The 10,338-nt window shown below is 37.6% G+C and overlaps 1 pseudogene; it reads left to right on the top strand.

Moving 5' to 3' along the window:
• The first annotated feature begins 3,927 nt into the window (after window positions 1-3,927).
• Window positions 3,928-4,027, top strand: LOC127124363 (uncharacterized; annotated as a pseudogene).
• Window positions 4,028-10,338: the final 6,311 nt, after the last annotated feature.

Raw genomic sequence — 10,338 nt, 5'->3', positions numbered from 1 at the left:
TTTGATACGTAGTCAACTGCCACGAGTATGTATTTGTTACCGAAAGAGGATGGAAAAGGTCCCATGAAGTCTATCCCCCACACGTCAAAAATCTCTACTTCCAAAATACCTTTTTGCGGCATCTCGTCACGTCTAGATATGTTTCCCGTGCGTTGACATTTGTCACACTCCTTAATAGCCGCATGTACGTCCTTCCATATAGTTGGCCAATAAAAGCCATCTTGTAGGATTTTAGAGCAGGTCTTGGATGTACTTGTGTGTCCACCATAAGGAGCGGAGTGGCAGTGTTGGATTATATTTTCTACCTCTTCTTCGGGTATACATCGACGGAAAATACCATCGGGGCCTCTTTTGAAAAGTAAGGGATCATCCCAGTAATAGTGTTTTATGTCGTGGAAGAATCGTTTCTTCTGCTGGTAAGATAAAGTAGGTGGAACTATTCCGGCGGCTAAATAATTGACTAGATCAGCGTACCATGGTGTGACAGATATAGCTAAGGTGGTTTCTACTTGCATGTCGGAGTTGTTCTCTTCCAAAGTAGCTATAAGTTTGTCATACGAGAAATCATCATTAATTGATGTTCTTTCCGGTTCAAGGTTCTCAAGTCTAGAGAGGTGGTCTGCTACTACGTTTTCAGTTCCTTTCTTGTCCTTGATTTCTAAGTCGAATTCTTGTAGCAACAAGATCCATCTTAGGAGTCTAGGTTTAGCATCTTTTTTTGTTAGAAGGTACCTGATAGCAGCGTGATCAGTGTAGACTATTATTTTGGCTCCTACCAAGTAAGAACGAAATTTATCTAGCGCAAATACCACTGCTAGGAGTTCTTTCTCGGTAGTGGCGTAATTCATTTGCGCTTCATCCAGGGTTCTGCTAGCGTAATATATAACGTGAAGCTTTTTATCCTTTCTTTGTCCTAAAACAGCACCTACAGCATAATCACTGGCATCGCACATTATTTCGAATGGTTCATTCCAGTCTGGTGTCTGCATTATGGGTGCTGAGATCAATGCTTGTTTAAGAGTTTGAAATGCTTTTAAACAGTTATCGTCGAATATGAATTCGGCATCTTTCATCAACAGTCCGGTTAAGGGTTTAGTTATCTTAGAGAAGTCTTTGATGAATCGTCGGTAAAAACCGGCGTGTCCTAAAAAGCTTCGTACTTCCCTCACGGTTCTTGGGGGTTGAAGATTTTCGATTACCTCTATTTTGGCTTTGTCTACTTCAATTCCTCTGTTCGAGATGATGTGTCCTAAAACAATTCCTTCTTGTACCATAAAGTGGCACTTTTCCCAATTAAGTACTAAGTTTACTTTTACACATCGCTCAAGAACTCTTTCCAGGTTTTCAAGGCATTCTTCGAAACTTTGTCCGTATACAGAAAAGTCATCCATAAATACTTCCATGATGTTTTCGAGAAAGTCGGCGAAAATTGCCATCATGCATCTTTGAAAGGTCGCAGGGGCATTACACAAACCAAACGGCATTCGTCTATAAGCGAAGGTACCAAAAGGGCATGTGAACGTTGTCCTTTCTTGGTCATCAGGGTGAATTGGTATTTGAAAGAAGCCTGAATAACCGTCTAGATAACAGAAATGTGAATGTTTTGCTAATCGTTCTAACATTTGGTCAATGAATGGTAAAGGGAAATGATCTTTTCGGGTTGCTTTGTTTAGTTTCCTATAATCAATGCACATTCGCCATCCCGATTCGATTCGTTTAGTTATAGTTTCTCCTTTTTCGTTTTCAATAACGGTTATGCCTCCTTTCTTTGGTACAACGTGTACAGGACTGACCCATTTGCTATCAGATATAGGATATATAATACCTGCTTCCAATAACTTGGTTATTTCTTTCTTTACTACCTCACTTAGGATCGGATTTAGTCTTCTCTGGTGTTCCCTAGAGGTTTTACAGTCTTCTTCTAACATGATGCGGTGCATACAAATAGAAGGGCTTATTCCTTTAAGATCGGTGATGTGGTATCCTAGTGCGGTTGGATATTTCCTTAAGATATGTAAGAGTTTTTCTGTTTCGAGTCTTCCTAGATCTGCATTAACTATCACAGGTCGTTCAAGTTCTAAGTCTAGGAATTCATATCTCAGATTTTTGGGAAGTGTTTTCAAATCAGGGGTTGGTTTGTTAAGACATTGCGTAGGGTCCGGTGTTATTGCTAAGCATTGGTTAGATTTGTCCTCTAAAAGATAGTCTGATGATTTGTCTTCTCCTAACTCTGCTTCTTTTATGCATTCATCGATGATATCCATGAAGTAACATGTATCTTCTATTGCAGGTGCTTTCAAGAATTGGGAAAGAATGAATTCACTTTTCTCTTCACCTACTTCGAAGGTGAGTCGTCCTCGTTTTACGTCTATGATTGCACCGGCAGTTGCTAAGAATGGTCTTCCTAGTATAATAGGTGTAGTATCATCTTCTCTAATGTCCATAATTGTGAAGTCAGTGGGAATGTAAAACTGACCTATGCGTACGGGAATGTTTTCAAGGATTCCTACAGGATATTTGATGGAACGATCTGCTAGTTGCACGGACATTTTGGTCGGTCTTAATTCTCCCATTTCCAGTTTCTTACATATGGATAAAGGCATAACGCTAATTCCGGCTCCTAAATCGCATAAGGCTTTGTCGATGACAAATTTTCCTATCTGACAGGGTATAGAGAAACTACCCGGATCCTTGAGTTTAGGAGGCATGTTTTGGATTATAGCGCTACGTTCGGCAGGGAGTGTAACGGTTTCGCTATCCTCAAGTTTCCTCTTATTAGAAAGAATTTCTTTTAAGAATTTAGCATATGAGGGCATCTGCGTTATAGCTTCGGTAAACGGAATTGTAACGTTTAATTGTTTAAGGAGATCAACAAATTTTCTAAATTGGCCCGCATCTTTGGTTTTAACAAGCCTTTGAGGGTAAGGTATAGGTGGTTTGTAAGGTGGTGGAGGTACATAAGGTTCCTTCTTTTCTAGGGTTTCCTTATTACTCTCTTCCTTTTCCTTAGGTTCACTTTCCTCAGTTGATTTCTTAGGGTTTTGGTTTTCTATCCTTGGATCAGACGGTCCTTCCACTTCCGTTCCGCTTCTTAATATAATTGCATGAGCTTGGCTTCTCGGATTAGGTTGGGGCTGTCCAGGGAATGTACCAGTTGGTGCAGCAGTAGGTGCTTGTTGTTGAGCTACTTGAGATATTTGTGTTTCCAGCATTTTGTTATGGGTAGCCAAGGCATCTACTTTGCTTGCTAGTTGTTTAAGTTGTTCGCCAGTATGTATGTTCTGGTTTAAGAAATCTTTATTGGTTTGTTGTTGGGAAGCTATAAAGTTTTCCATCATGATTTCCAAGTTGGATTTTCTAGGGGTATTATTGTTAGGCATGGATGGATTCGGTTTCTGATATCCCGGTGGTATAGATGGGGCTTGATTTGGAGACTGTCCAGGTGCGTATAAAGCATTATTACTCTTATATGAAAAGTTTGGATGGTTCTTCCAATTTGGGTTATAGGTATTCGAATAGGGGCTTCCTTGAGCATAGTTTACTTGCTCTGCTTGGATTCCAGTCAAGAGTTGACATTCCGCAGGAGTGTGGCCTTGGATTCCACAGACCTCGCAATTCTGAGTTATAGCAACCACGGCGGCTGGAGGTGATACGTTTAAACTTTCAATTTTCTGGACCAAAGCATCCACTTTTGCATTGACGTGATCAAGGTTACTTATCTCGTACATGCCAGTTTTCGGTTGAGGTTTTTCCACCGTTGTTCGTTCGGTTCCCCACTGATAGTGGTTTTGGGCCATGCTCTCGATAAGCTGGTAAGCATCAGCATAAGGTTTGTTCATTAGTGCACCACCTGCAGCGGCGTCTATTGTTAACCTTGTGTTGTATAAGAGACCATTATAAAATGTGTGAATTACTAACCAGTCTTCCAAACCATGGTGTGGGCAAAGTCTCATCATGTCTTTGTATCTTTCCCATGCTTCGAAAAGAGACTCGTTGTCTTTCTGTTTAAATCCGTTTATCTGGGCTCTTAACATAGCTGTTTTGCTTGGCGGAAAATATCGGGCAAGAAAAACTTTCTTCAACTCGTTCCAGGTGGTGACTGAGTTGGAAGGAAGAGATTGAAGCCATCTTCTAGCGCTATCTCTTAAGGAGAAAGGAAAAAGACGAAGTCGAATTGCCTCTGAAGTGACACCATTAGCTTTAACAGTATCAGCGTATTGAACAAATACGGATAAATGAAGGTTTGGATCTTCGGTAAGATTTCCAGAGAATTGGTTCTGTTGCACAGCCTGCAACAGCGAAGGTTTAAGTTCGAAGTTGTTTGCTTCGATTGCGGGCGGAGCAATACTTGAATGTGGTTCATCTTGCGATGGAGCGGCGTAATCTCTAAGAGCACGAGCTGGTTCTGCCATCTCGAGTATCGAAGGAAAAAGGTTTTTGATATCAGGAAGTTCGATAGGAGGGAGATTGTTTTCAGCACGATATTCCCGAATTCGTCGTAAGACTCGGAGATATAGTTCGATATCGTTGATTCGTAGATAGAGCGGTTTGCCTTGTGAGCGAGTGCATGGCATACAAATCAACGAAAGAAAGAATAGAAGAAAAAGAAACCTTAGTCTCTACAGCGTAACGGAAGAGTTACGATATCGATTAAATAAAAATCCCCGGCAACGGCGCCAAAAACTTGATCGCTCGACTGCGTGAGTCGAGAATGGGATACAAACTGCAAGTGCACAGTTCTATCGCGTAGTTTTAAAAGATATCGATCCCACAGGGACTTATGAATCGATATACCGTTATCTAAGGTTACTACGTAAATCTAAGGTGAAAAATGTTTGATTGTTTGGGGAAAAACTAAAGGCTAAACTAAGATCTAGATTAAATATTAATAAAACGGATATCGGTATGTAGTTCGTCAAAACTAGGGAATCAAGTCTTTGTCGGTTTCTTGGTTTTAAAGTAAATCGTTTCAGTTAACTTTATTGGTTAAAGGTTTTATCTCAAACTCTCGCTCTGTTGAATAAACCATGATTTTATATTAATGTAGCTGTCACTTATAATTAAGTCAAAAACCATATTTTGAAAGCAATAAAGTTGCAGAAACTCTTTTTAAGAAAACACTGACCGTTTTAAACACCCTTATCTCAAACTCTCGCTCTGTTGACTTAGGTTATACAATTAAATCCAAATGCTTAACTCTCGTCCTCACATTCAATCTTTAAAAATACTTTTTGGAAAAGGTCAGAATTTAATTAACTCTAAAACTTGCTCTCGCCCTGATCTAGAATTAATGCCTAACTTACACTGTCCAGTTAAAACCTCAAACTCTCGCTCTATTGATTTTAACTTCTTTATGTCCTTTACTTTTTGTAAAAAATCTTGTTATTAAACCTGTAAGTTGAGACCGTAAAAAGATTGATTTTAATTTTAAGTTTAAATAGACCGACTCAGTCTTGATCCCTTGTTCTGCTTACTTTACATACCGATACCTAGGCGAATTAGCCAGACATGCTAAATAAACAAGCATACATATCATGCATAAACAGACTCATTCCAGGCAGATAATATAGATAAATAATAAAACAAAATATTAAATAATGATTAAAGAACCTGAATGCGTAATACAATAGTCTTGAACACTCCACCACAAGCCGGTAGGATTTGTTCTTCGATTCTTCAATTAAACAATAAATTAAACCAAGGAAATAAAACTAGAATCTAACGTAAGGTTAGATCCGATAAAAAGTTGCACAATAGTTTCCGGTGTAGAAACTATTATGCGAAAAATATCTAAATGCTAAAAGGGGAAAGGTAAATTGCAAGGGAAAAAGAATGTAGAACTTGCAAAAGAAATAAATAAAATAAACGATGTTAAGTTGCTGGAAAAAGAAAAAAATAAGCAAAAGCGTGAAAAGAAAATTGGCAAAGCTTCGGCAATATGAGCGTGGAAAAACCGAGGAACCCTTTTAGGTTTTAGAGATAGCTATTTATATTGGTGCTGGTAACTGCTTTCCGTTTCTCAAGTTCTTCAACGTGGCTAAATGCACGGCGTGGATATAGGACACAAACTCCTCAACGTCTCTTCTTCAAGTCTTCTGAGGGCGTTACTTGCGCCAAAAAAATAGTGGAACGGTGTGACGCTCGTCACACCATGTGTGACGTCCGTCACAAGGCTGCTTTGCGTGACGCTCGTCACGCACCCTGTGACGTCCGTCACAGGCACAGCATTGGTGACTTGTGCGCTTTGGGCTGGGCTTTGGCATTTGGTTCCTTTTCTCTCCTTTTTGCACCTCCTTTTCTTCCATTTTCACTTGTTCTTCAAAATAGACTACCTGAGACAAATAGGAAGAAAATACCACGTAATATCTCATAAAATGCAGTAAACCGAAATAAATAGTCATAAAATTTAATGGAATTAAGTCCTAAAATATGATATAATTTCGTGTTATCAGGTTCCCAGAGTCATGGATCCCATCTGACGATATTATCATCAGAACAAATGATCATAAGATAATAATATCCTCAAAAGGATCTATTCTGAGTGAGGTTTTAGCATCAACCCAACGAGTCCTAAGTCTCGTAGGTCAACACTACACAACCATCAGTCCTAAAAGCCATATGTTCAGGGTTCTACAAAAGGTCCTCAGAATCATAGTTCGAGGTCGAAAGTACCACCGCCAAAATGACTAATCGTAAGACAATGATACTTTCAAGGGATCTCATCTGAGTGGGGTTCTCCCATCAACCTAACGAGTCTGATGTCTCGCAGGTCAATACTACACAACCACCATCCTAACCTATGTTTTTCTCATAGCTCGGGTATAAAGCTTTTCCTCACACAAATGCCAATAGTCCAACAAGTTCCAATGATACCATATATCAATAATACAGAAATTGGAAATACAGATAATAAAGGCATATATAGATAAAACAAATAAGAAGCAAATAAACAGATAAAAGCAAAAACTCAAACACAAAACAAACTAAATTAGTGTTGACTCGCTTAGGAGAAGTTTCTTCCCCAGCAAAGTCGCCAGCTGTCGCGGCGTGAAAAATACCCGAGCGTAAGAAACGCTCGAAATATAAACAAAACAGAGTCGCCACCGAACTTTATTTATTCCCAAATAGGGAAAGGGGAAATATCGATAAAACCCACAAAAATTAAAAAGAAATGGTCATCGCAACCAAATCGGGTTCGGGAGTCGGTTACGCAAGGGGAAGGTATTAGCACCCCTCACATCCATCGTACTCGATGGGACCCATTAAGTTAGTTTCGTGTAAGAGTGTTAGCGTGATATTGTTTGCGAGCTTCTACTTATCGAGTGAGGAAAGAGAAAGAAAGAAAGGAAAGACTTATGGGTGTTTTAATATTAATGTGCCTGACAAGATTTCATAATCCTGCTCCTACGTATCTTCAGGTGCTATGAAGAACTCAAGGCAAACGTAGTTCTGCCCAAAGAGAACTACTGGATGGATTGCTTTTAAAGAGAGTGATGTTTGGATCACATTTGAGCGATTAAACCTTTACTTGCTGCTCGTTCTTGGAGGCTGAAGTCTTTGTTTGTTTCGCATCAAAATGGATATTGCATCCTCTTTTCTGAAAACGTTTTCAGAGTCGCACAAGGGCGGAAAATAAGTTTGATGAGTTTGAGTTGATTTTAGGCGGAGACAGGCATCCAAGCAGGGAGCTCTACTGCAATACTCGAATGCCCGAAAAGGAAGAGGCCTAAGCCTAATCACTCTTTTTTCATCCAAAATTTTATTATGAAAATGTGTGGCAAATTAGGTCAAAGTTCATTAACGGAAGACGATTAATCAGACATAGAGCTCTACAGCAATGTCCAAATAATCGGGAAAGAGAAGGTCGATACCCAATCAATCTTTTTCTTCTATAAGAGAAATGACCTAATTCTAGTAATTATTGTATTTTAATATGGAAGACGAATGTTTGAACATTGAGCTCTACAGCAGTATCCTAACATCCGAAACAGAGAAAGTCTAAACTTAATCAGTTTCTTCCATTTATATTGTGAAAAGCTTTTGAAAATAGGGGGACGACTTGACGTTGGATCAAGCGTCTGAAGTTGACTTATGAAAATAATTTGGATGTGGCGGGGGTTTAGAAGTTTTTAACAGATGACAATCGCTCGAATGTATGAGTAAGACTGCTAGTATCCAAGTAATTGAGGAGAGGAATCAAAGGCTCGAGACCATCTCCATTTTCATCCTTTTCGAAGGTATATATGTGTGATTAAGTAATTTATATTTGATTTGAAAGTTGTTTATCAAGTTAAAGTGAATTTTTATTCTTGGTACTAAAAAGGGGTGGGGGGGGGGGGGGGGGGGGGGGGGGGGGGAAGGGGGGGGGATTAATCCTAATTTTAACACCTTTCTAAGTCCTAAAATAGGGGCCTAATGTTCTAAAGATCTCAAATTAAATTCTAATTTCTCAACAAAAAAAAAACTAAATTTTACAAATAAAATTCTATTATTATCTTTTCTATTTTAAACCTATTTCTAAAGTCCAACGAAGATTAATTCTAACACTACATATTAAAATCTAAAAATTAAAAAAATGTTATTATATAAAATTTAAAAAAAAATCTAACAATCAACTACAGAAAATAGAAAAATAAATAAAAAAATAATAATCTAAATCTCTAATTACCACTAATTGGTGTTCGTTGAAGTTTATCATTTTAAACCTAAAGCTATGATTGTCTATTACTAATTTAACCTATTACCAACTAATTCAAATAATAAACCGCAATAAAAAATGGATTAAATTAATAAATATATAAAAACAACAGCCCCTCTTTGTAAGAAAGTTGACGGATGATGCAACCAGGAAGGATGGAAAGTTGAATTTTCAAGTCAAAATCCAGGCCAATAGCCCTTCAACACATGGCATGTGCAATAGAAAAAAAGAAAAGAAAAAAGAAGAATTTAAACATAGAAAATCAACATGATATAGCAGAGACCAAACACAAACTCAGTACACATTATTGTCTTTATTTCTCTCTTCTAATCTCATATCACTTTATCTTCTCATTTTCTCTTTTCAAAATAGAAATCATTATTATTTTACTATCACTATCACTAGACACCAATAGATGTTTAAGTTCCTCAATATAAGTGTCTCAATCATAAAAATAGAAAATCCAGCATCCAAAATAGAACTAGTAGAAGATTCATCATGCAAAACAGTGCTAGAATTGGAAACACCAAATTCACATACTTGCTCTCCAAAACACAAGATTTCTAATTTTCAATGAATTTTTATTTTTTAGAATTAATCCCATGAATGACATAAATTTAAACTAATATTTTTCAGTGGCTTAGTATTAACAGGGACTTGTTGACATCATGATGATTTTTTTACAAACTATGCAACTCTCCATACGACCAATTAACAAGCACAATAGGAAATAAACCATCAATCTTGTTTCTATAATAAATAACAATATCATGAGAGATAAGTTTAAAAAAATGTTTGTTTCTACAAATGCTTCACACATGGTAATACCACACAAACATACATACATAACTCATTGCACAAAACTCACACAATCATTTATACATGATATCAAAATTTATAGCATCACACACAAAACAAAAACAATTAGTTTTATGTATATATCACAGCATCACACACACAACAAGCTACATGTTCCTATCCATCTTTTTTCAGAAAACACATAACGACACAATAATAGAAGCAAGAACACCGAAGCACAAAACGATAACGCAATTTCGTCAACGCACAACGATACACAAAAACGTAGAACCTAACATAATAACACAAACAATACAGCTTGACCAATACTTTATAACCAGAATCGGTGAGAAAATTGAATCATATCAAACAATATTTCATAGTTTACTCACCAATCAACAACTTTGCAACTTTTTTCGAGTTTCGATACACAAAAAATTTGTTGAATAGCTCGAAGCCTCCAAATCACATATGCAGAGACAACACTGAAACCCAATACATAATTAAAATTGATTAATGAGATGGAAAGTTAACTGAACCGATGAGAAGTTTGAGTTATGTTGAACTTGGAAGCGGAACACGCGGTTATTGCTTGGAGAAGATGAGAGAGAGAACCGAGAGGAATATGGTGGTGCTTGGCGGTTGGGATGTGAACCAGTTATGGCCGTCAGAGGTGCTTCACTTCTAACATATTTGCTCTCCTTTTTTGTTACTGTTATTGATTATTGTTGATGGAATTTGGTCATGAAATATTGTTATGGTCATGAAAACTCAGGGTAAAATTTAGGGTACGACACAACCCTAGGTTTCTTAGATTGCTCTATGGGTTTACATTTATGATA

The sequence above is a fragment of the Lathyrus oleraceus genome, chromosome 2, assembly GCF_024323335.1.
Source record: "Lathyrus oleraceus cultivar Zhongwan6 chromosome 2, CAAS_Psat_ZW6_1.0, whole genome shotgun sequence".
NCBI lineage: Eukaryota > Viridiplantae > Streptophyta > Magnoliopsida > Fabales > Fabaceae > Lathyrus > Lathyrus oleraceus.
The sequence above is the reverse complement of the archived record's forward strand: the minus strand, read 5'-3'. Positions and strand labels throughout refer to the sequence as shown.